The 27,054-nt window shown below is 44.0% G+C and overlaps 1 long non-coding RNA gene across 1 annotated transcript; it reads left to right on the forward strand.

The window, feature by feature from the left end:
• Positions 1-3,110: 3,110 nt before the first annotated feature.
• Positions 3,111-15,668, forward strand: LOC105713196 (uncharacterized). Its single transcript, XR_001106501.1, has 3 exons — positions 3,111-3,217; positions 3,984-4,149; positions 15,445-15,668. It is a non-coding gene; the product is annotated as an uncharacterized LOC105713196 (long non-coding RNA).
• Positions 15,669-27,054: the final 11,386 nt, after the last annotated feature.

Raw genomic sequence — 27,054 nt, forward strand, 5'->3', positions numbered from 1 at the left:
TCTCACTCTGTCACCCGGGCTGGAGTACAGTGGCTTGATCTCGGCTCACTGCAACCTCTTCCTCCCGGGTTCAAGCAATTCTCATGCCTCAGGCTCCCAAGAAGCTGGGATTACAGGCGCATGCCACCACACTGGCTCATTTTTTTTTTTTTTTATTTTTAGTAGAGACAGGGTTTCACCATGTTGGCTAGGCTGCCCTGGAACTCTTGACCTCAAATGATCCACCAGCCTTGGACTCCCAAAGTGCCGGGATTACAGGCCTGAGCCACCGCACCCAGCCTCCAAACTATTTTCCTTATCAAGAAAATGACTGAAATTGGAATATATTCTCATTTGATCAGATCATTCTAATGATCTTAAGACAAATTCAGTTCTCCTATCTTGTCTCAAATTTTTGCTAATATATATTTTAATACTTTAAAGGCATCAATTCCATATAAATTGTAATGTGAGGATAAGGCATTCAGAGACTGTAAGTAGGTTGAAATGCAGCAAAAAGTGCACATTTAAATTTTTACATATGCCTCTTTTAAAAAATTATCCTGTTTAACAAGTGAAAACAACTTTTGGACTTGTTACCTAGTCTGATTATTAACGTTTTATTGCTAATTTCTTTTTTTTTTTTTTTTTGGAGATGAAGTCTCACTCTTGTCACCCAGGCTGCCTCCCGAGTAGCTGGGATTATAGACGCCTGCCCTACACCCAGCTAATTTTTGTATTTTTAGTAGAGACAGCGTTTCACCATGTTGGCCAGGCTGATCTCAAACTCCTGACCTCAGATGATTCGTTCGCCTGGGCTTCCCAAAGTGCTGGGATACAATCGTGAGCCACCGCGCCTGACCACTTTTAATTTCTTTCCAATGATATTTTCAGGGATTTTTTTTGGTGGTGGTGGTGGTTGTTTTGAGACAGGATCTTGCTGTGTCACCCAGGCTGGAATGCAGTGACGTGGTCATACCTCATTGCAATCTTGAACTCCTGGGCGCAAATGATCCTCCTGCCTCAGCCTCCTGAGTACCTAGGACTACAGGCGAGCTCCACCAAGCCCAGCTTTTAAAATTTTATAGAGATGAGGTCTCACTGTGTTCCTCAGGCTGGTCCCAAACTCCTGGCCTCAAGCAATCCTCCTTCCTCGGCGTCCCAAAGTGCTAGGATTGCAAGTGTCAGCCACTGTGCCTAGCCTGGTTTTCTCTTTTTTTTTTTTTTGAGATGGAGTCTTGCTCTGTTGCCCAGGCTAGAGTGCAGTGGTGTGATCTCAGCTCATTGCAACCTCTGCTTCCCGGGTTCAAGCAATTCTTCTGCTTCAGCCTCCCGAGTGGCTGGGGGATTACAGGCGCCTGCCACCACGCCCAGCCAATTTTTGTATTTTTAGTGGAGACCAGGTTTCACCATGTTGGCCAGGCTAGTCTCAAATTCCTGACCTCATGATCCTCCCACCTCGGCCTCCCAAAGTGCTGGGATTACAGGTGTGAGCCACCACGCCCAGCCCTGATTTTCATTTTGAAATTTGATTTACTTGAATGATTCTGTGAAAAGTCAATGTGTATTACATTAATCAACATTTTCTTTTCCAGCTGGGCGTAGTGGCTTGCCAGTCTGGGCAGCATAGCAAGATCTTATCTCTACAGAAAAATTAAAAATTAGCCAGGCATGGTGGCATGCACCTTGAGTCCCAGCTACTTGGGAAGCGGAGGCAGGAGGATTGCTTGAGCCATGGAGTTTGAGGCTGGAGTGAGCCACAGTTACACCACTGCATTCCAGCCTGGACAGCAGAGCAAGATCCTGTCTCAAGAAAACCCAAAACATTTATTTTCCCCAGACTGCTTGTACAATAAATCTATACAATCTAGAACAGCATTTATTTATTTATTTATTTATTTATTTATTTATTTATTCTGAGATGGAGTTTCGCTCCTGTTACCCAGGCTGGAGTACAATGATGAGATCTCGGCTCACTGCAACCTCTGCCTCCTGGGTTCAAGCAATTCTTCTACCTCAACCTCCTGAGTAGCCGGGACTACAGGCTGCGCCACCACGCCCAGATAGTTTTTGTATTTTTAGTAGAGACGGGGTTTCACCATGTTGACCAGGATGGTCTCGATCTCTTGACCTAGTGATCCACCCACCTTGGCCTCCCAAAGTGAGCATTTATTTTTAATTAACTAATTAACAGCTTGATTCAGTCATATCACAATGTATACATATATCAAAACATCATGCTGTATACCATAAATGCATGCTTTCATTAATTGAAAAAATAAAAGTAAGAAATTTAAAACAAAAAATAGTCCAGCCAGGGACGATGGCTCATGCCTGCAATCCCAGTGTTTTGAGAGGCCAAGGTGAGCAGATCACTTGAGGCCAGGAGTTTGAGACTAGCCTGGCCAACATGGTGAAACCCCTTCTCTACTAAAAATACAGAAATTAGCAGGGCATGGTGGTGCATGCCTGTAATACCAGCTACTTGGGAGGCGGAAGCAGGAGGATCGCCTGAACTTGGGAGGCGGAGGTTGTAGTGAGCAGAGATCACACCACTGCACTCCAGCCTGGGCAAAAGAGTGAGATTCCATCTCAAAAATAAATAAATAAGTAAAAATAACCCTTTCCATTATAGTATTATTTTCTATCATCTGTAAACCCAGCATTAAATTGAAAGTATTAGTTTAATTTGAGAAGGAAAATATATATTTATCAAACATTTTATATTAAATTATTAATTATATTACTATATTTATTATATTTATTGACTACCATATATACATATTTAGTCCTCACAGCCCTTATGGGACACGTTATTCCCATTGTGTAGCTGAGGAAACAGACTCTCCAAAGTTTGGTTTGTCTGTGGTTACCAGCTGTAATGGGACCCACGCTCATGGGGTGACTGTGTGAGCTCACACTCTTTCCACACCCTGTCCCTGAAATGAAACAACTTGGAACTGTCTCAATTTATATTGTACTGTTCAATAAAGATTTGGGGGTTGCTCTGGCAGATGATCATATGCGAGCTCTCTTTTCCAAATATCACAACTTATTTTTCTGCTCTCTCAAATTCCTCCCTCCCCTCCCCCACTCCATTTCCTCGTGACCACATCTGCTTCTTGGACAGGCTTGCAGGATCTGACACATCCTCCTGGTTTCCTAAATCTCATGACTAGCCAATGCCTGAAATAATGAACTCCTCCAAGGCAAGAAATCTGTTTTGTAGCTTCTCTGCGTAAGTACTAACTTAACACTTAATCTATTATTCAACACATTTCATTTCCCTTTCTAAGTATCATTTTCTGAGCCTGCAGCCTTAGGCTAGTACCTGTTTTTTTTTTTTTTAAGGATGTTTCTGTTTTTTATTTGAGTTCTGCTAGAATCTTTAGATCTATCCTAGTGGCTATAGTTTACTCTGTGCTGCGCCTTTCCGTTTTCTCTCTACAAAAATTATGGCTTTTTAGCTATATTTCCCCCAATAGAGGTGAGGTACTGCTCTTATACAAATACTTGAAGTTACAAGTCCCACCTGCATTAAAAGGAAAGTGAAGATTTATTACAATGCAGTCTCATTCTTCTCTTCCAAACCCAAAACCTCCACCATTTTTGAAACAAGGATCTTCTTTAGGGCCGGAGGTCTTCAAGGGCACATACCATGAGTAAAGATCAGCTTTAAAATAAATATGTACCTCCAAGGGAAGAAAATTAAGTAAGCCATTATTTTTCCTTCAGAAAGCTAAGACGCAACAGGAATAAATAGCCTGTGAAAATTTTATGAAAGGATTGCCACCTCCTGCCTTGACGAAAAGATTAACTTGGTTTGGTGAAATATGCTGCTATTTGCAGGCAGGTGCTGGCCTGATTCACCAAGGCTGTGCTAATTCGAGCCTGCAGAGGTACCTTTGATCAGCTCTAAGAGCCTCAGCAATGGCTCGGAAACATCAAAACGCTGTAGAGCAGGCTCTAATCTCAGCCTTCCTGTTTCTATGCCTGCCCACTAGGTTCACACTGGACAGCCTGGTTTCCTTGAAGGGCATTTTCCACATTGTGCATTATGAATGATCATCCCGGGAATCAGGGTGTGAAGCCCTGTATCCACATCCAGGGGACTATAAAATCTCTGCAAAAGGAGAAGCTGGACTCAGGCTGGTTTCCAATGATGTGTATGTGGGTATACGTGAATTAATGCTTCCATCTAATGCTGGAAGTAACAACAGTTTAGTTGGGGGGAACTCTATTATCATAATGCAGCTGCTAAGTGCAACATAGTCTGTGCATGAAAGTGACACTCGTATAACAGGTTTGGGTCATAGTGGGGCTCTGGCAGTAGATTGAGAGCTCTGAGCTAGAAGCATAATGGCAATATCCTTTACCAAGCCAGGGTGATAGGTCAGGTAGCATGGATATTTTTTTGAAAAGTTGACTTCTTATCCTGTTTTTTTTTTTTTTTTTTTTTTTTTGAGACAAGGTTTCACTTTTGTCCAGGCTGGAACAATCATAGCTCACAGCAGCCTCACCATCCCAGGCTCAAGTGATCCTCCCACCTCACCGTCCTCAGTAGCTGAGACTACAGGTGTACACCACCACACCTGGCTAATTAAAAAAAAAAATTATACAGGCCGGGCATGATGGCTCATGCCTGTAATCCCAGCACTTTGGGAGGTCAAGGTGGGCTGATCACTTGAGATCAGGGGTTCAAGACCAGCCTGACCAACACGGAGAAATCCTGTCTCTACTAAAAATACAAAAATTAGCCCAGTGTGGTGACGTGCGCCTCTAATCCCGGCTACTCAGGAGGCTGAGGCAGGAGAATCACTTGAACCTGGGAGGCAGAGATTGCAGTGAGCTGAGATCGTGCACTCCAGCCTGGGCGACAAGAGCAAAACTCCATCTCAAAAAAAAAAAATTTGTACAGACCCCTAGGGTCTCGCTATGTTGCTGAGGCTGGTCACAAACTCCTGGGCTCAAGCAATCCTCCCGTCTCAGCCTCCCACGGTGCTGGGATTACAGGTGTGAGCCACTGCCCTTGGCTTCTCATCCTTTTTACTCTCAATGACAGGTTCTCACTTGCCCTTGGGCTTTATTTCCCTTTCTAGGCACATTTCCCTTATTTCTCCTCCAGAGTCTTACATTCCCATGTTTGGAATTTTAAAAAATTGATGTATTTCTTACATTGCATGGGGAGATATTTTAGAATCACTGGGGAGCCAGGTGCAGTGACTCACACCTGTAATCCCAGCACTTTAGTATGCCCAGGCCAGTGGATTGAGGTCAGAAGTTCAAGACCAACCTGGCCAACATGGCGAAACTCCGTCTATACTAAAAATACAAAAATTAGCCGGGCGTGGTGGCACATGCATGTAATCCCAGTTACTCATGAGTAGGAGGTTGAGGCACGAGAATCGCCTGTACCCAAGAGGCAGAGGTTACAGCAAGCTGAGATTGCGCCACTGCACCCCAGCCTGGGTGGCAGTGAGATTGTCTCAAAAAAACAAAACAAAACAAAAAACAGACCCACTAGGGAACCAGAAAAGAGAATTGAACTTCTATAGCTGCCAGCAAGTCATTCGGCATCTCTAAACCTGGTTTCTTTATCTCTCATTATGTAAAAAAACCCAAATACCTACATTTCAAGATTGTTGAGGATTAAATGAGTTGACAATGTGGAAACTCTTTAGAGTTTTAGAGCAAATCTGATTGACCTACAAATGCATGTTATTGTTGGATCTTAGAAGAGTGAATCTACCTGGCTCAGGTTCTGAATCCGGTTTCCACTTGCTGCCGGGGAGGTGACTGCCCCCTTCCCAGCGTCTTTGAGCTGGTCCTACTGTGTCCTGGCCTCGCCTATTTCCCGCACCTCTAGTTTGCCTTCCTCCAGCTTCTTACAACAGCAGCAGCAAAGTTCCCTTCCCCCTGAGCCTTAATGGTGTCCTTACTTCTCTCCCATGATGGTATACAAGGAAGTAGTGTGATGGCTTCAGGCGAGGGCTGTAGGCTGGAGACAGTGGTGGTTGTTTTAGTGATGATGAGGTCATCATCATCCGTGAAACTAAGCTGTGTGATTTTTTACCACTGGCATCATTCCCACAATGCTGAAAATAACACCAGTTCTTAATTACTAAAGGGCTGACCACCCAGAGCCTTCGATTTGCTTTCTCCTTCACCCTCTGGGCTCACTAAGTAGTATACTCTGAAGAAGTCTCAATCTGCTTTTTGTGATTTTGATATGCAGTAACTGAAGCTGCGCCCTGATACAGAAGGAAGAGAACTGAGCTTGGCTCCAGAATATCTAATAAGTATGACACAAGGCCAGCATAATACTAGCTGGGTGGCTAGGAGCAAACTAACTTCTTTGAGCTAGTTTTCTTACCAGTAAAGCAAAGAGTTGGATTAGATGATCTCTTAGGCCTCTGAAAGCTCTAACTTTCTAAGGACATAAATAATACATATAGGTCTAGTAACAGTGTAGACTGTTTGACATAAATGAAAGTTCCATAAGATACCTCTCATCCTAAGCCTAGGTTAAAAGGTTTGCCATAGAAGATAATGCAAATAAAAAGGTTTAGTAGAGGGGATCTCAGAATGATGAAATGATTGGTTTCTTTGGGCAAAACCATCACAAGGGTGATTTGAAACTTTCGGGATGACATTTCTGTTCAGAAAAAAGAACAGTCAGCCAGGCATGGTGGCTTGGCTCATGCCTGCAATCCCAGCACTTTGGGAGGCCAAGACTGATGGATCACTTGAGGCCAGGAGTTTGAGACCAGCCTTGTCAACATGGCAAAGCCCCATCTCTACTAAACATACAAAAATTAGCCAAGTGTGGTGGCTCATGCCTATAATCCCAGCTACTTGGGAGGCTGAGGCAGAAGAATTGCTTGAACCCGGGAGGTGGAGGTTACAGTAAGCCAAAATTGCACCTCTGCACTCTAGTCTAGGCTACAGAGTGAGAATAGAAAAAGAAAAAGAAAAGAACAGTCTGTGTCTAAGGGTTTTGTTTTAGTAGAAGTAACAGGAATTGATGTGAAGAGGAAGCGTGCCCTGATGCCAGGGAGGAGGGCAGAGAGCAGAGTACCAGGTGGTGCAGGGCAGAGGAGGGGAGGGTGAAGAGAATGGGGTGGAGGAGACAGAGGCAGGAAGAGAGGGGCGTCATGGCCTGGTGGGTGGAGAGTGCCAGGCCAGCCCTGCTAAGACCGAGGGTGATGTTCTTCACCAGAGGAAGAAGGTGGGAAGACCTCAGGGAACCTCAAGGACCTCCAAGGATGGAAAACCTGGTGTTGATGAGAAGTTGATTAGGAAAGTGACTGTGGTTCTATCAATATACGCTTAGTTGTGAAGTCAGAGGAGCATTTGGAAACCAAGAGAAAAGAGCCTTGTTACTTCAAGGAATAACAATGTATGACACCTGCAGTTAGGACGTAGTGCTTTTAAAACTGAGCCGTGCTTTCAGAGCAGCTGGGCAACTGCAGGCTTTAACATTAAGCGCATTTGGCCAGGCCGGTGGCTCACATCTGTAATCCCAGCACTTTGGGAGGCTGAGGCGGGCAGATCACTTGAGGTCAGGAGTTTGAGACCAGGCTGGCCAACATGGTGAAAGCCCGTCTCTGCTAAAAATACAAAAATTAGCCGGGTGTGGTGATGTGCTTCTATAATCCCAGCTACTTGGAAGGCTGAGACAGGAGAATCACTTGAACCTGGGAGGCAGAGGTTGCACTGAGCTGAGATGATTGTGCCACTGCATTCCAGCCTGGGCAACAGAGCAAGACTCTGTCTCAAAATAATAATAATAATAATTATGCACATTTGAAGAATAGGGTAAGTCTTACTTGAGAGAGAGTTGCAGCTATGCAAGGCAGAATACTTTCAGTTCAGGACTGCCTTAGGCAAAGGTGGAGAGGGGCCAGGTGTGCAGTGAAGCAGGCAGGTAGGAGTAGAGGACTCCAAAGCCTTTGAAATAGACCCAAAGTCCCCAGCTCTGGTTGAGCAGCTGAATTTTCTGGCAGCAGTTTTCCAAAACAGTTGTCCCAACTCAGCCTTGGGCCAGCTCTGGAATTTGCAGGGCCCAGGGCAAAGTGCACATATATAGCCCCTTCCAAAACCACGAGAAATAGTACCACTAAAGGTACTCAAATGTCCTTTTCCTCTCTGCCAACTTGTCTTGGTGTTTTCTATTTGCTATTTAAAATTATTTCAAGTAGAGATAAACTACAATTTAAAATTATTAGCATGAATTTTTACCACTCGGCTTTATATTGTACACTAGCACTTTTCAATGGAAAGATAAGCACATTTAACTTAGATGTGGAATCACCTAAATTATATACTTTGTATTTCACTGCTTTTGCATAGATATATGTTTTGCTTTTACTAGAACAGGGGAAACACTACATTAAAGTAACTAAGGATTTTTTTTTTTGAGATGGAGTTTCGCTTTTGTTGCCCAGGCGGGAGTGCAATGGCACAATCCTGGCTCACTGCAACCTCTACCTCCCAGGTTCAAGCCATTCTCCTGCCTCAGTCTCCTGAGTAGCTGGAATTACAGGCATGCACCACCACACCCGGCTAATTTTTTTGTATTTTTAGTAGAGATGGGGTTTCTCCATGTTGGTCAGGCTGGTCTTGAACTCCTGACCTTCAGGTGATCTGCCCACCTCGGCCTCCCAAAGTGCTAGGATTACATGTGTGAGCAACTGCGCAGGGCCTCTTCACTTCTTTTCTTTCTTTTTTTTTTTGAGACAGAGCCTCATTCTGTCGTCCAGGATGGAGTGCAGAGGTGCGATATTGGCTCACTGCAATCTCCGCCTCCTGGGTTCAAGCAATTCTCTGCCTCAGTCTCCCAAGTAGCTGGGATTACAGGCGCCCGCCACCATGCCTGGCTAATTTTTGTATTTTTAGTAGAGACAGGGTTTCATCATCTTGGCCAGGCTGAGTCTTGAACTCCTGACCTCGTGATCCACCCACTTTGGCCTCCCAAAGTGCTGGGATTACAGACGAGAGCCACCACGCCCGGCCTCTTCACTTCTTTTCTTATGAGATGGGGTCTTGCTCTGTTGCCTAGTGCAGTGGTGCCATCATAGCTCACTGCAGCCTTGAACTCTTGGACTCAAGTCATCCTCCTGCCTCAGCCTCTTGAGTAACTAGGACCACAGGCATACTCCATCAAGCCCCGCTGATTTTTTGTAATTTGTGTAGAGATGGGGTCTCGCTATGTTGCCCAGGCTGGTCTCGAACTCCTGGGCTCAAGTGATCCTTCCACCTTGGCTTCCCAGGGTACTGGAATTAGAAGGTATGAGCCATTGCACTGGCTTTTTGTTTCACTTCTTAATATACTCATATCCTACCATCACTGTCTACTTTTGGCTTAGTAAGGAAGGACTGAAAAGAAAAGGAACTGAAGGCTACCTTCTCTTTCCCTGTCCTTCTTTATCGTTGCTTTCAGCATAAGTACTTAGCTAATACAAGCACACCTTGTATTATCTTTGTATTGTGCTTCGTTTTACTGCACTTTCCAGATACCGTATATTTCACAAATGAAGGTTTGTGGTAACCCTGTGTCAAGCAAGTCTGTTGGCGCTGTTTTTCTAGTAGCGTGTGCTCACTTCCGGTCTCTGTCACACTTTGGTAATTGTTGTTGCAATATTTCAGATTTTTCATGACTTTTATATCTGTTAAGGGGATCTGTGACCAGTGATCTTTCATGTTACTACTGTAATTGTTTTGGGTCACCATGAACCGCACTCATGTGGGACAGTGAACTTAAAAATTGTTGTGTGTTCTGATTGCTCCACTGACTGGCTGTTCCCTCATCTCTCTCCCTCTCCTAGGATCTCCCTATTCCCGGGATAAAATGATATTGGAATAAGGACAATTAATAACTCTATAATGGCCCCAAAGAGTTCAAGCAAAAGGAAGTTGGAGGTCTCTCGCCTTCAATCAAAAGTGAGAAATGATTAAGCTTAGTGAGGAAGGCACGCTGAAAGCTGAGACAGAACAAAAGCTGGGTCTCTTGTGCCAACTAGTTTACTAACCAAGTTGTGAATCCAAAGGATAAGTATTTTTTTTTTTTTTTTGAGACGGAGTCTCGCTCTGTCACCCAGGCTAGAGTGCCGTTCACTGCAGCCTCCACCTCCCGGGTTCAAGCGATTCTCCCTGCCTCAGCCTCCCAAGTAGCTGGGATTACAGGCATACGGCACCACGTCCGACTAATTTTTTGTATTTTTAGTAGAGACAGGTTTTCACAGTGTTGGCCAGGCTGGTCTCAAACTCCTAACCTCAGGCAATCCGCCCGCCTTAGCCTCCCAAAGTGCTGGGATTATAGGCTTGAGCCACCACACACGGCCAAATGATCTTGAAAGAAATGAAAAGTGCTACTCCAATGAACATACAAATGATAAGAAAGCAAAACAGCCCTATTGCTGATATGGAGAAAGTCTGAATGGTCTGGATAAAGATCAAACCAGTCACAACATTCCCTTAAGCGAAAGCCTAAACCAGAGCAAGGTCCTAATTCTATTCAGTTCCATGAAGGCTGAAAGAGGTAAGGAAGCTGCAGAAGAAAAGTTGGAAGTTAGCAGAGGTTGATTCTAGAGGGTTAAGGAAAGAAGCCACCTCCATAACATAAAAGTGCAGGGTGAAGCAGCAAGTGCTGATGGAGAAGCTGTAGCAGGTTATCCAGAAGATCTTGCTAAGATAATTGATGAAGGTGTCTACATTTGACAACAGATTTTCAATGTAGACAAAACAGCTTTCTACTGGTTGAAGATGCCACGTAGGCCTTTAATAGCTGGAGAAGAGAAGTCAACGCCTGGCTTCAAGGGACATGCTGACTCTCTTATTAGGGGCTAATGCAGCTGGTGATTTTAAGTTGAAGCCAATGCTCATTTAGTATTCTAAAAATCCTAGGGTCCTGAAGAATTATGTTGAATCTACTCTTCCTGTGCTCTACAAATGGAACAACAAAGCCTGGATGATAGCATATCTGTTTACACCATGGTTTGCTGAATAATTTAAGCCCACTGTTGAGATCTACTACTCAGAAAAAAAATTCCTTCCAAAATATTACCGCCCATTGACATTGACAATGAACCTAGTCACCCAAGAGCTCTGATGGAGATGCACAAGAAGATGATTGTTGTTTCTGTGCCTACTAACACAATATCCACTTGACAGTTTATGGGTCAAGGAGTTATTTCAACTTTCAAGTCTTATTATTTAAGAAATACAATTTGTGAGGCCGGATGCAGTGGCTCACACCTGTAATCCCAGCATTTTGGGAGGCCAAGGTGGGCAGATCACCTGAAGTTGGGAGTTCAAGACCAACCTGACCAACATGGAGAAACCTCTTTTCTACTAAAAATACAAAATTAGCTGAGTGTGGTGGTGCATGCCTGTAATCTCAGCTACTTGAGAGGCTGAGGCAGGAGAACCACTTGAACCTGGGAGGCAGAGGTTGCCGTGAGCCAAGATTGTGCCATTGCACTCCAGCCTGGGCAACAAGAATGAAACTCCACTTCAAAAAAAAAAAAAAAAAAAGAAATATAATTTGTAAGACTAGAGCTGCTGTAGTGATTCCTCTGATGGATCTGGGCAAAGTCCATTGAAAATCTCTGGAAAGAATTCAGCACTCTATATGCCATTAGGAACATTATGATTCATGGGAGGGGGTCAAGATATCAATATTAACGGGAATTTGGAAGAAGATTCAAATTCTCATGGGCAACTTTGAGGGGCTCAAGACTTCAGTGGAGGGTCACTGGAGATGTGCTGCAAATAGCAAGAGAATTAGAATTAGAAGTGGAGCCTGAAGATGTGATGGAATTGCTGCAATCTCATGGTCACACTTGAATGGATGAGGAACTGTTTCTTAAGGATGAGCAAAGAAAGTGGTTTCTTGAGATGGAGTCTACTCCTGGTGAAGATGCTGTGAACACCATTGAAATGACAACAAAAGGCTGGACATGGTGGCTCACGCCTGTAATCCTAGAATTTTGAGAGGCTGAGGTGGGTGGATCACCTGAGGTCAAGAGTTTGAGTCCAGCCTGGTCAACATGGCGAGACCCTGTCTCTATTAAAAATACAAAAATTAGACAGGCGTGGTGGCAGGCGCTTGTCATACTAGGGAGGCTGAAGCAGGAGAATTGCTTGAGCCAGGAAGGCAGAGGTTGCAGTGAGCTGAGATCACACCACTGCACTCCAGCCTGGGTGACAGAGCAAGACTCCGCCTCAAAAACAAAAAAGTAAAGAAAAAGAAAATCTTAATTACTTTTATGTAATGCTTCCCCTGTTCTAGTAAAAGCAAAATATATATCTGTGAATAACCAATGAAATACAAAGCGTGTAATTTAGGTGATTCCGCATCTAAGTTAAATGCACTTATCTGATGGTAGAGGTTTCAGTGAGCTGAGATCGAGCCATTGCACTCCAACCTGGGTGCAACAAGAGCAGAACTCTGTCTCAAAAAAAAAAAAAAAAAAACAGAAAAGAAAAGAAAAAGATGACAACAGAGGGTTTAGAACATTCTGTAAACTTAGTTGATAAAGCAGTAGCAGGATTTGAGAGAATTGACTCTGTATTAGTCCGTTTTCACACTGCTAATAAAGATAAAACCGAGACTGGGTAATTTATAAATAAAAAGAGATTCGTTTTTGTTTTTGTTTTGAGACAGAGTCTTGCTTTTATTGTCCAGACTGGAGTGCAATGGCATGATCTTGGCTCACTGCAACCTCCACCTCCCAGATTGAAGCAATTCTCCTGCCTCAGCCTCCCAAGTGGTAGCTGGGATTACAGGCACGTGCCACTACACCTGGCTAATTTTTTGTATTTTTAGTAGAGATGAGATTTCATCATGTTGACCAGGCTGGTCTTGACCTCCTGACCTCAGGTAATCCACCCACCTCGGCCTCCCAAAGTGCTGGGATTACAGGCATGAGCCACCTCACCCAGCCTAATAAAAAGGTTTAATGGACTCACAGTTCCACGTGGCTGGGGCGGCCACACAATCATGCTGTAAGGTGAAAGACGCGTCTTACATGGCAGAAGACAAGAGACACGGGAGCCAATCAAAAAGGGGAAACTCCTTATCAAACCATCAGATCTCGTGAGACTTAGTCACTACCACGAGAACAGCATGGGGGACACCGCCCCATGATTCACTTATCTCCCTCCGGCTCCCTCCCACAACATGTGGGAATCACAGAAGCTACAATGCAAGATGAGATTTGGGTGGGGACACTGCCAAACCATATCAGACTCCAATTTTGAAAGAAGTTCTACTGTGGGTAAAATGCCGTCAAGCAGCTTCACATGCTACAGAGAAATCTTTCTTGAAAGGCAGAGTCAATAGATGTGGCAAAGTTCATTGTTGTCTTACTTTAGGATGGGGATAGCAGAGGCCCTCTGAGGGAGGAGCCCTTTGTGACTGCAGGGGATGCAAGTTCGTTAGTGGCCCTGACCCCACCTCAGCATTTCGCAACACAGATCTTACTTCACACTGGTATATTCTCTCTCTCTCTCTTTTTTTTAAAATTACTATTATTTTTTAAAGATGGGGTTTCACCATGATGGCCAGGCTGGCCTTGAACTCCTGACCTCAGGTGATCCACCCACCTCAGCCTCCCAAAGTGCTAGGATTAGAGGCATGAGCCACCCTGCCCGGCTTCTTTTTTTTTTTTTTTTTTTTAAAGAGATGGGGTCTTGCTATGTTGCCCAGGCTGGAGTGCAGTGGCTATTCACAGGCGCAATCCCACTACTACGGGAGTTTTGACCTGCTTTGTTTCCAACCTGGGCCGGTTCACCCCTCCTTAGGCAACCTGGTGATCCCCCGCTCCCAGGAGGTCACCATATTGATGCTGAACTTAGTGCTGACACCCGATCAGCATAGCGCACTACAACCCAGAACTTCTGGGCTCAAGCAATCCTCCCATCTCAGCCTCCTGGGACTACAGGCACGTGCCACTGTGCCCAGACTGGTATATTCTCTAGATTTTACAGCCAGGTCTCTAGAATGAAGGCAGGGAGAGATGAAAGTAAGGAAGAGCTAGGCCCCAATCACCTGCTAAAGGCCTGGGTGAAAAGATGGAAATGAAAGGACTCTGGCTAGTCCCTTCTTTCCCCTTCCTCCTATGTCCTCATTTTCAATGTCAGTTCAAGAGTTACTACAACCAAGCTTCCGGTCAATCCTGGAAAAACTCTGCATAGATCATTTTTGTAACTTTAAGAGTTGGACTAGCTTGAGGCACTGGGGAGGGATATATCCTTCCTCTTCACCTACATTTTGTTTTTAGACCTTGGGTACCAAAGCTTTATGATGGAAGCCAGGTTGAGGGCAGAGTGCTTATCTTTCAGACCCCCAAATAAGAAACCCTGGTCTAGGGGAGCTAGAGGACTGGAGTCCAGTATCATCTCCACCGAAATCCAGCTGGAGAAATCCCAAACCCACTTATGGGGAAGGTTGGTGAAGAGTACTCAACCAATTCTTGATATCAAAGCTATACTTTACCCTATATTCAGACTCAAACAGAGATTAGGTGCTATCCAAACTAGTTTTTCCACAACCTTTTCTAGAAATGGAAATTTAAGATAGTTCATAAAAGTAGTACTGTCAGAAGAAGATTGGCTGAGGCTATTACTATGAAATTATTTTCATGGCATAAGAACCATCAAGGAGCCTGGGTGCGGTGGCTCACGCCTGTAATCCCAGCACTTTGGGAGGCGGAGGCAGGCGGATCACGAGGTCAAGTGATCGAGACCATCCTGGCCAACACGGTGAAACCCCATCTCTACTAAAAATACAAAAAAATTAGCCGGGCATGGTGGCATGTGCCTGTGGTCCCAGCTACTCGGGAGGCTGAGGTGGAAGAATTGCTTGAACCCAGGAGGCGGAGGTTGCACTGAGCCGAGATTGCGCCACTGCACTCCAGCCTGGTGACAGATCAAGACTCCGTCTCAACAACAACAACAACAAAAGAACCATCAAAATGGCTTGGTAGCATAATACTTGGCAATCTTTTCTCATCATGGCAGGGTTAGAAAGTAGACACATTTGTACAGCATATACAACAGCTCAAGGATGGCGATCTCGCTGGGTACTCTGGCTGTTCCAGCCTTATGTGAGCTCCAAGGCCTGCTATGATCTCAGCATATCTTAACCTAGTCCCTCCACATCACCGGGCATGCGGGTGGGAAGCTCTGCAGAAGTAGACACTTGGTGTTCCCTCCCCAGTAGCCATTCCCCTTTCTCCTTTCCAACAGTGTATGTTTTCCATTTAAGCGATCGTATGGTTCAGGAAAAGGTGATACTCACCCTGGCTTCAAAGAGTGAATGCAGGACTTGGGCTAAGTCAATTGGTGCATCCATGGCCCCGGCCTTGAGGACTGGGTCCAGCATGGCACTCCACCAGTCCATTAAGAATAAAACTCATGGCTTCGCCTAGACCTCTGTGACAACGATCTCACTTCCTTCAGACAAGGAATGCACAGATGTGGAAACGGGAACTGATGTGTCTGTTGCACCACTAGGACAGAGGCCAGACTTAAGGAGAAACCAAACACTTGGAAGAGGGTAGAGAGAATGAATGGAGTCCAGGAGCCCTGATTCTATCATACATGTCCAGATAATTCCATACCTGAGGATTATGTGGTTTGTAAACTTGGCACTTAGAACCAATAAAATTATATTATAGTTTCAACCGGGTCTAGTTACTTTTCCTCTTAATTGTGACTGGCTATATCCTAACTGACACAGGCTCTCACACCTTGTCTAATACTAAGGCATCTATGGCAAACACTTTTCCAGTAGCAGTAAGGAACAATCTATCCAAATTTTTCATTCATATAGAATTGTCATTAAGAACAAACACCCATTTGAAAGCTGTTTGGCCTGGGTTAGACAAACGATTTCAACCGTGAGGTACAATAAAGTGAACTGGGGCATAGAGAAAGGAAACCTACAACACTGTTCAGTTGTTGAGACTCATGGAACCATTGAGTTAAAGCTACTTGTGCCACCATGCCCCAAGAGATATAGGGATGTCTAATCATGAAGGATTTCAGAGCAGGCCAGGCATGGTGGCTCAGGCCTATAATCCTAGCACTTTAGGAAGCTAAGGTGGGAGGATCACTTGAGCCCAGGAGTTCAAGACCAGCCTGGGTAACATGACAAAAACCTAACTCTACAAATACAAAAATTATCCAGGCACGGTGGGGTGTGCCTGTAGGTCCAGCTAATTGGGAGACTGAGATGGGAGGATTGCTTGAGCCTGAGAGGTTGAGGCTGCAGTGAGCTGAGATCACCTCACTGCACTCCAGCCTGGGTGACAGAGTAAGACCCTGTGTCCACAACAACAACAGAAAAAGCAATGTCAGAGCAGCCAAATGCAGGAGAATGAGCTCCACTATCAAAGACAAGAACAGTCTTTAATTCTCAATTATGCAAATTCCCAGTTCCATGAGCTTGTCTGAGCCTCAATGTTCTTCACCGACAAAATGGGAAAACATCTGTGTCATAGAGATTTCATAAGGATAAATGAAGTGATAGATGGTGATGTGCTTGGTAAAACATAAATATTATACAAACATGGAGAATTATTTGTAGAGCTGTTTTTTGGGTTGGGGGATAGGGTCTCACTCTGTCACCCAGGCTGGAGTGTAGTGGCATGATCACAGCTCACTGCAGCCTTGACTTGTTGGGCTTAAGCAATCCTCCCACATCAGCCACAAATAGCTGGGACTATAAGTGTATACTACCATGCTCGGTCTCAAATTCCTGAGCTCAGGTAATCCTCCTGCCTTGGCTTCCCAAAGTGCTGGGATTTTAGGCATGAGCCACCTACCCGGCCTGCCTGCTGCTTTAATCTTATTGACATGTCATAAAGTCGATGATAAAGTTAGGGTTATACATCCAGAATATGTTACCCAACCCCTGTGGACTTCTGAGCAGCCACCTAATACAGTAAAAGCTCCCACCCTGCCTACCTGCATGGGTTGGAAGGTCAGTTTCCAGCGGTGCTGTGGCTGATGGCTTGGCTGAACTTGCACAAGTCACTTACAAATCTGCACCCCAGTGTCTTCATATGCAAATGCAGGTAATAAAGCTCACCCATATGGAGAAAGACCATGATGCTGTGTGCTTTCCTCCACCTCGCTTCTTTGTGCATCTATTCTGGGTTCAGTCAGAGGTACCTACAGGCCTTGAGGACCACAAGGAGTATGATAGCAAAAGTGCAAGGAAAAAGACATTTGTCTTGCTCATTGGTTTTGCTTTCAAAATACATTTTTTTTTTTTTTTGAGAGACAAGGTCTTGCTCTTGCCCAGGCTAGAGCTCAATGGGGAGATCATAGCTCCCTGCAGCCTCAAATTCTTTGGCTTAAGGGATCTGTCACCCAGGCTGGAGTGCAGTGGCACAATCACAGCTCACTGCAGCCTTGACCTGCTGGGCTCAAGCGATCCTCCCACCTCTCAGCCTCCCAAGCAGCTGAGACTACAGGGAGATGCCAGCACGCCAGGCTAATTTTTGTATTTTTTTTTGTAGAGACAGTGATCTCCCTGTGTTGCCCAGGCTGATCTTGAACTCCTGGGCTCAAGTGATCAGCTCACCTCGGCCTCCCAAAGTGCTGGGATTATAGGCGTGAGCCATCATGCTCAGCTGAAGAATCCTTATCAATGAACACACAGGGACACAGAGAAGAATCTGAAAAACAGGCCCTGCTAAGTTCCCTCTAGTTTATTACTATGACATCACATTCCCTCTGTCCCATCACACTTCTCCTCGTCTGTCCCCTCTTCATCAAGCTTAATAGAAAAACAAGTTTCCCTGTTTCTTTGAGCCTTGATTTCCAAAGGCTCTTATGTTACATGAAATTTAAATACCTTGGTATGCTTTTCTCCTGTTAATCTGTCTTTTGCTATAGGTGCCTCAGCCATGGACATGGCAGTGGGTAAAGAAAAGAATATTTTCGGGTGGGTGCAGTGGCTCACAACTGTAACCCCAGTACTTTGGGAGGCTGAGGTGGGAGGATCATGAGGTCAGGAGATCGAGACCATGCTGGCCAACATGGTGAAACCCCGTCTCTACTAAAAATACAAAAAATTAGCTGGGCATGATGGCACATGCCTGTAATCCCAGCTACTCAGTAGGCTAAGGCAGGAGAATCGCTTGAACCAGGGAGTCAGAGGTTTCAGTGAGCTCAGATCATGCCACTGCATTCCAGCCTGGTGACAGAGCAAGACTCCATCTCAAAAAAAAAAAAAAAAAAAGAAAGAAAGAAAGAAAAAAGAAAAGAGCATTTTCTCCCCTACAGCAGCCCTGGTGGCAGGCTCTGTTTTAGAGCGTATCTCCTTTCTGTGCTATTTGAGTCAAGGCAGCTGTTCCTCCAGCTGCCTGCCTACTGCCCATGGTTCATCCTATAGATAAAGCCCCAAATTTTCCCCACATGGACACCCGAAGCAGGGCAGGATAACTGACACCAGAGGCTCAGTGGTGGAGGAAGCAAAGCCCCAGCTCCTGAACTAGGGCAGCATGGCTCAGTGGTAATCAATGCTCAGGAGGTACTTAGGAAGTTGTTGGGAGAATCAAATAAGATAAATATGTAGGAATGTGCTTTAAAATTTCTAAAGTAGGCCCGGTGCAGTGGCTCACGCCTGTAATCCCAGCACTTTGGGAGGCTGAGATGGGCGGATCACAAAGTCCGGAGTTCGAGACCAGCTTGACCACATGGTGAAACCCCGTCTCTACTAAAAATACAAAAATTAGCTGGACATGGTGGTGCATGCCTATAATTCCAGCTACTCAGGAGGGTAAGGCAGGAGAATTGCCTGAACCTGGTAGGTGGAGGTTGCAGTGAGCCAAGATCATGCCACTGCACTCCAGCCTGGGCGACAGAGTGAGATTTTGTCTAAAAAAAAAAAAAAAAAAAAAAAAAAATTCTAAGGTATTGGCAATATAGCTGCATATAGGCTTTTCCTGGATTATAAACCTTTCACCCAAATTCAACTTGAGGCAAATTGCTCCAGAGAGCATGTAGTAACATTTCAGATATGGAAAAGTTAGCTTTCTGGCTTGTGATATTTCTGTTATCCTGTGAATTCTCATTGCATCAGCTCTGGGTCTCTGTGGTTGTGTCTTCTTTTTTGTGTAGTTTTGGAATTTGAGGTTTCAAACTTCAAGTTTTTGTGCCTCTGGTTCAACCACCCTTTCTTTAAAAAACTGTCTAAATGTACTGTGGCCCTTATCTCACCAGATGGGAATTTAGTACTTCCCTCCAACCATCAATATTGCTGAGAATTTTAGGGGAGAAGCCAGGAGCTTACATTTTTATTGACATCTTTTACTCCAAATTTTCAGTTTTGCCAGAGTGTCACCTCATCTCCTACAGTGAGTGTCTCCTTTCCTCCCATGTATATTTCACTCTCCTCTGAAAGTCTCATCTTCTCACCCAAGCGCACCTCAGGGGGTCAACCCTACAAAGAGATTTTGATATATGAGAGAGAGAGAGCGAGAGAATTGTATGTGTATATACATACAAATATATATATATTTATATATATGTGTATATACATACAAATATATATATTTATATATATGTGTATATGTGTATGAGAGAGAGAGAGGGAATTGTATGTGTATATATATGTATACATACAATTGTATATATGAGAGAATTGTATGTGTATATATATATTTATATATAAATATTAAATATATATAAAATATTTATAAATATATATAAAATATATAAAAATATTATATATATATAAAATATATATAATATATATAATATATAAATATTAAATATATATATATAATATATATATATATTTTTTTTTGGAGACGGAGTTTCGCTCTTGATACCCAGGCTGGAGTGCAATGGCGCGATCTCGGCTCACTGCAACCTCCGCCTCCTGGGTTCAGGCAATTCTCCTGCCTCAGCCTCCTGAGTAACTGGGATTACAGGCACGCGCCACCGTGCCCAGCTAATTTTTTGTATTAGTAGAGACGGGGTTTCACCATGTTGACCAGGATGGTCTCGATCTCTTGACCTCGTGATCCACCCGCCTCGGCCTCCCAAAGTGCTGGGATTACAGGCTTGAGCCACCGCGCCCGGCCTATATATATTTATCTATATATACACATACAATTCTCTCATATATACAATTGTATGTATACATATATATACACATACAATTCCCTCTCTCTCTCATACACATGTATGTATGAGAGAGATGTATACATATATATATATATGAGAGAGAATTGTAATGTGTAAAGTTAATTTCTTTCTTATTTATTTATTTATTTTTCTTCTTCTTTTTTTTTTTTTTTTTGAGACAGACTCTTGCTGTTGCCCAGGCTGGAGTGTAATGGTGCAATCTTGGCTCACTGCAACCTCCGCTTTCCGGGTTTAAGCAATTCTCCTTTCTTCAGTCTCCCGAGTAGCTGGGATTACAGCCGCCCGCCACCTGGCTAATTTTTGTATTTTTAGTAGAGACGGGGTTTTGCCATGTTGGCCAGGTTAGTCTCAAACTCCTGACCTCAGGTGATCCTCATCTGGCCTTTCTTTTTTCATCTGAGCATTGACACTAGAATTAATTCTAGAAAATCTCTTTGCAGGGTTGACCCCCTGAGGTGCGCTTGGGTGAGAAGATGAGACTTTCAGAGGAGAGTGAAATTGTTCTCCACGAAACAGGGAATCTTTTTTAGAAGGCAAAGTAGAAGAACGTTGGGCAAGAGTGAAGGAAGAGAACAGAGAGAGGGATTAGCAACATAGAGTCACCGAAAGCAGGTGGTGCAGTAAATTTTATCTGCAGGCTTTCCATAGAGGTGGGATGGCTGAAGGATGCATTAAGAAGCTTTCCATTCTGGCCAGCCGTGGTGGCTCATGCCTGTAATCACAGCAGTTTGGGATGCCGAGGTGGGTGGATCGCGAGGTCAGGAGTTCGAGATCAGCCTGACCAACATGGTGAACGCCATCTTTACTAAAAATACAAAAATTAGCCAGGCATGGTGGTACACACCTGTAATCCCAGCTACTCAGGAGGCTGAAGCAGGAGAATCGCTTGGGCTTGGGAAGGAAAGGTTGAGCCGAGATCACACCACTGAACTCCAGCCCGGCGACAGAGTGAGGAAAAGAGAAAACAACACTTTGGGAGGCCGAGGAGGGCAGATCACGAGGTCAGGAGATTGAGACCTTCCTGGCCAACACTGAAACCCCGTTGCTGCCAAAAATACAAAAAAATTAGCTGGATGTGGTGGCATGCGTCTGTAGTCCCAGCTACTCGCAGGCTGAGGCAGGAGAATTGCTCGAACCTGGTAGGCGGATGTTGCAGTGAGGCAAGATCGCGCCACTGAACTCCAGCCTGGGCAACAGAGTGAGACTTTGTCTCCAAAAAAAAAATAATAATAATTCTGCCATCCTTTAAGAATCTTTTTTTTTTTTTTTTTTTTTTAATACAGAGTCTTGCTCTGTCGCTCAGGATAGAGTGCAGTGCCACAATCTCAGCTCACTGCAACCTCTGCCTCCTGGGTTCAAGCGATTTTCCTACCTCATGAGTAGCTGGGATTACAAGCGCCCACCACCACTCCCGGCTAATTTTTGTATTTTTATTAGAGATGAGGTTTCACCATGTTAGCCAGGGTGGTCTCGAACTCCTGACTTCAGGCAATTCACCCTTCTCGGCCTCTCAAAATGCTGAGATTACAGGTGTGAGCCACCACGCCCGGCTACTTTAAGAATTATTTTATGCAGACTGCTTTTGTGTGCTTTGGACTCCTCTTCTCCTTGTACCCCACATCCTGAATGTATGGAGTCATTTGGATTGTGTGCATGCATGTGTGAGAGTGTGTGTGTGTGTGTGTGTGTGTGTGTGTACATGGAAGAAGGATCTGGGTTTAGGTCCAAATCAACATGATACAGAATAGAAGCATCGTATTTGGAAGCAGAAACCAAAAGGCTAACAAGACCCCAGGCTTTAAGTCTCTCCTGGAGAACTGGAGAATTAATAGAAATCCGGTACCATCACTTTGGGCTTCCACAGTTAGAGAACTAGTTGTGGGCAGAGGAGGGAAAACGGAGTGGGTAACTCAAAATAATTTCACTTCTCAGGCCACAGAAATCCCATGTAATCTCTGATATTTATGCACACCTAAGTCTACACATACGTTTATAAATACGATCAGCAGTCCCATGAGCTATTTTAAAGCAGCGAGGAGCAGGGAAGATGAATCTGGAGACTAGTTAGATCTGAAAATTATAATCTACAGGAAAATTGGCATAGATTTCCAAGTGTGAGAGGAGGAAGCAGCAGTGATTTAAGGAAAGGAAGAACACTGTGCTTCTGAACTAAAAACCAGGACTCTTGGTCTGACAAAGGACGTTTTATTTTCTGGTTTGTATGTGTACTAACATCGACATCTGTAGACAAAATCGATGACATCTAAATTGTCTTGGAAAATTCAAGATCTGCAGTTTCCTTCTTTATTGTTTGAATCTCATTCTTGTATAAAGTATCCAGAGAGGAATCTCAAGCCTGCTTGTAGAGGAAATTCGTTGCGGCGAAGGTTGGTTGCAGTAGGTGTCTATTCACAGGCCAGCACGCCTGAGGATATTTTCATGACACAAACTGTCACCATTTTTTGTTGTATAGGAATTGGAGTCTCAGACTTCAAGACCCTAACGGAGATTTTTTTTTTTTTTTAGATGGAGTCTTGCTCTGTCACCCAGGCTGAAGTGCAGTGGTGCAATCTCAACTCACCGCAGCCTCCGCCTTCTGAGTTCAAGTGATTCTCCTGCCTCAACCTCCCAAGTAGCTGGGATTACAGGCATGCACCACCACACCCAGCTAATTTTTTGTATTTTTAGTACAGACAAGGTTTCACCATGTTGATCAGGCTAATCTTGAACTCCTGACTTTGGGTGATCCACCCACCTCGGCCTCCCAAAGTGCTGGGATTACAGGCGTGAGCCACCACACCCGGCTCCTAACTGAGAATTAATAGTACTAGTTACTATGTCAAAAATGGACTACACGTGACCAATTAGTCTCCATCTGGGGTTATGTAAAAGCAGGAAAGTGGTAGATAAGAAAATTGTTGCCGGGTGCAGTGGCTGTCGCCTGTAATCCCAGCCATTCTGGAGGCTGAGGCAGGAGGACCACTTGAGGCCAGGAGTTTGAGACCAGAGTGGGCAACATAGTGAGAACTTGTCTCTTAAAAGAAAAAAAAAGAATACTGTCATTTTAGGTCATTCCTTATAAGATGCTGATTCTCTGTGCTAGATACCTATGCAGAAAAGTCTCATTTCATCGTAATTGATTCACATGTTATTGCAAAGTATATTTTGGAAAATAAGCCAGTATAAGCTAGTCCCTGTATTAGAATGTGCTGTACAATGTTGAGCTTTCTGCCTGCTGCATTCTAATTCTCAGAATGACTGCCAAAGAGTCAGGCTGATTGAGAAGTTTAACCTTAACGGGAAACCTCACACCGGACTGATATACTCATTTATGCCCCAGACAAATGCCCCTTAGATACAAATAGAGAAATTGTTTGTGTTCCACTAGTAAGTGGGTCATACATTTCCTAGTAATGTTTTAGGTGAGGATAGTAGTTTTTTTTTTTTTTCTGGTACACAGTCCACTAGTTCTTACTTGTCTTTGCCCTGTAATCTGAGTTAAAATACAACTCCCACGATGAATGTGTCACTCTAGCCAGGCTCCTTCCCTGTGACTGAGTTCTCAAACACTCACTGCTCCCTCCCTCCTCCCGGCCTTTGCTCAGCCTACTCCTTTTGCTGCAAATGCCTCTGCAGTGGGGATTCTCAACCTTAGCTACATGAAGACATGCACGACATAGGTGCATTTGTCTCATATAATTGGTTTACTGTTCAAGTTTCTCAAAGTTTCCTAGGTTGAAAATCACTGATGGCATTGGGCGCAGTGGCTCACACCTGTAATCCCAGCACTTTGGGAGGCCGAAGCAGGTGGATCACCTGAGATCAGGAGTTTGAGACCAGCCTGACCAATATGGTGAAACACAAAAGTAGTCAGGTGTGGTGGCATGCACCTGTAATCCCAGCTACTCAGGAGGCTGAGGCAGGAGAATCCCTTAAGCCAGGGAGGTAGAGGTTGCAGTGAGCCGAGATTGTGCCATTGCACTGCAGCCTGGGCAACCAGAGCAAAACTCTGTCTCAAAAAAAGAAAGAAAGAAAGAAAAGAAAAGAAAAGAAAATCACTGCTGGACAGCAGAGTCTTGGAGGATGGTCCATGAACTCCGGCATTAGCCTCAACTGGGTAAATTGGTGAGAAATGCAGGCGGATTGTCAGAATAGACTTACTAAGTTAGGATCTGCTTGGGGGCCCCAAGCGATTCTTAGGTACACAGATGTTTGAGAATTATTCCTCTGAAGGCTGTCAAAAGCCTGCAAGTCAAACTCCACCTCTCCCATAAATCTTTGCCTGTCTCCACTCCAATTCATCACTTTGTGTGTCTATGAGCATATTTTGTAAAGGGCAGAATGCTTCTGCCGTTTTCCAGTTTTCACTGGGTTTGCTTCTATTGCATTTGCATCCTTTTTCCTCTTTCTCACCTTTCAAGCAGTAGACTGTGGCTACGAGAGGGTGGGGACAGCTTAGTCCAGTTTTACATTGAATAAAGAAATCATCGGCCAGGCGCTGTGGCTCACGCCTGTGATCCCAGTACTTCGGGAGGCTGAGGCGGGTGGATCACCTGAGGTCAGGAGTTTGAGACCAGCCTGACTGACATGGTGAAACCCTGTCTCTACTAAAACTACAAAAATTAGCCTGGCTTGGTGGTGCCTGCCTGTAACCCCAGCTACTTGGGGGGCTGAGGCAGGAGAATTGCTTCAACGCAGGAGTTGGAGGTTGCAGTGGGCTGAGATCATGCCATCGCACTCCAGCCTGGGTGACAACAGTGAAAAATCCTTCAAAAAAAAGAAAGAAGAAAGAAAAGAAGGAAAGAAAGAAAAAAAAGAAAAAGAAAGAAAGAGAGAGAAAGAAAAGAAATTGTCATTTAAATTCAATGCCAAAGCATAGTGTTTCCAAGTCAGGGCCCGAGGTATTAACCAGAACTCAGACAATGGCAGCTGCTGTGTGAAGTCTTCTGGGTGCTTTTCCATACTGAGGAAGAGTCGTCCTAATGTATGTTAAAAGGCACAGAGCTGTTTGTCTAAACGCAGCTAAAACTACCGTCCAGGGTTATAGCAGGGACACCAGTGATAAGTCCTTTGGCCGGCGAGGAGTGGCTGAGGCTGCATGGTGGAAAGGGTGGCACCCTTGGGCATGACAAGGGATGCATCTGGGAAATGAAGAGTTCCTGCTCACAGATGAGCAGGTCTCGAAAGCCACGGGCTCTAATATGAGCCCTGTCTGAACAGGAAAACCAGGACGTCTCAACTGTCAGGTCTGCTTTAGAAGGAAGAAAAGAAAAAAAAATACTGACTGAAATATTGCTTACTTCCTAAAGAGAAGGACACATTCTTGGATTGAACCCTAAAAGATGTTAAACTTAACGATGATGTCAGAACTAAACCCACCTTATTCTGGGACCACTTGCTTGCAGAGAACTAAAAATCACGTAAACCAGTTAAATGAAAGACAGTTGATTTTAAAGATGCAATAGCTGTACTTCATTCTATGTGGGCATTTGTCCATGTTGTGATTAGCAATTTTGCTCCCAAGAGCTCATACATTAGGTTTGCAATGTATGCAAAATCATTTGGTAGCTTTCTCAGCAGAGAAGAACTTTTAAAAGATTTAGTGTCTGCAAAGCAAATGAGACTCTTTTTAAAAAAATTTCCAGGCTGGGCACAGTGACTCCCGCCTACAATTCCAGCACTTTAAGAGGGCGAGTTGGGCGGATCATGAGGTCAGGAGTTTGAGACCAACCTGGCCAACATGGTGAAACCCCGTCTCTACTAAAAATACAAAAAATAAGCTGGACGTGGTGGCGCGCACCTGTCATCCCAGACTCGGGAGGATGAGGCAGGAGAATCACTTGAACTGGGGTGGGGTGGAGGTTGCAGTGAGCCGAGATCGTGCCATTGCACTCCTGCCTGGGTAACAGAGCGAGACTCAATCTCAAAAGAAAAAAAATTCCAAACATGAAAATGTCTTTTTATTTTTCTGAGAAAAACAAATTCACATTTCCAAATGGTGTATATCAACATCATAACAAGTAGAAAATTTCTAACAGAACAACAGACATTTTATTAAACAAGGCAATAATGTATGCATGTCCACTACCTAATAAAAGGCTTTTAGGAAAATCAGTCAATCATCTTTGTTTTCTAGTACAGCTAGAAATTATAGAATGAAATTTGACAAGTAAGTTACAAACATATTTTTTCCTTCTTATAAAGATAAAAAAAAGTACAGCATTTCCAACTGCTTGCTATGAGGTTTTCTAAGTATTCATAATAGGCTTTTGGAAATTTTTTCTTGTTTTCTATTTAAATATTAATTAGTCACAGAATATTAATTACACAATTATTTATAATTATATCCCATGATTGATATAATTATAAAATGTTAATAAATTGATGGCCATTAATTATTATATTTTAATAGAATGTTGATTAACTATGAAACTGACTCTATGACCAGAAACTTTAGGTGGCAGGAGTTGCCACAATCTATTCTTCTGCTCAAACAGCTACACTTTCAATAATTTTATTCTAGAGTTGAAAGAAGAAGGCCAGGTGCAGTGGATCATGCCTATAATCCTAGCACTTTGGAAGGCCGAGGTGAGTGGATTGGCTGAGTTCAGGAGTTCAAGACCAGCCTGGGCAACACGGTGAAATGCCGTCTCTACTAAAATACAAAAAACTAGCAGGGCGTGGTGGCGAGCTCCTGTAATCCCAGCTACTCAGGAGGCTGAGACAGGAGAATTGCTAGAACCTGGGAGGCGGAGGTTGCAGTGAGCTGAAATCGTGCCACTGCACTCCAGCCTGGGTGACAGAGTGAGACTCATCTAAAAAAATAAAAGAAAGAAAAAAGAAAAGAAAGAAGAGGAATTTGTATGGTCATTTTCTTTGTTTGTTTCATTTCTATCAGGTTAATAT

The sequence above is a fragment of the Aotus nancymaae genome, unplaced genomic scaffold, assembly GCF_030222135.1.
Source record: "Aotus nancymaae isolate 86718 unplaced genomic scaffold, 86718_ANA_hifiasm-v0.15.2.pri h1tg000020l, whole genome shotgun sequence".
Classification (NCBI taxonomy): Eukaryota; Metazoa; Chordata; class Mammalia; order Primates; family Aotidae; genus Aotus; species Aotus nancymaae.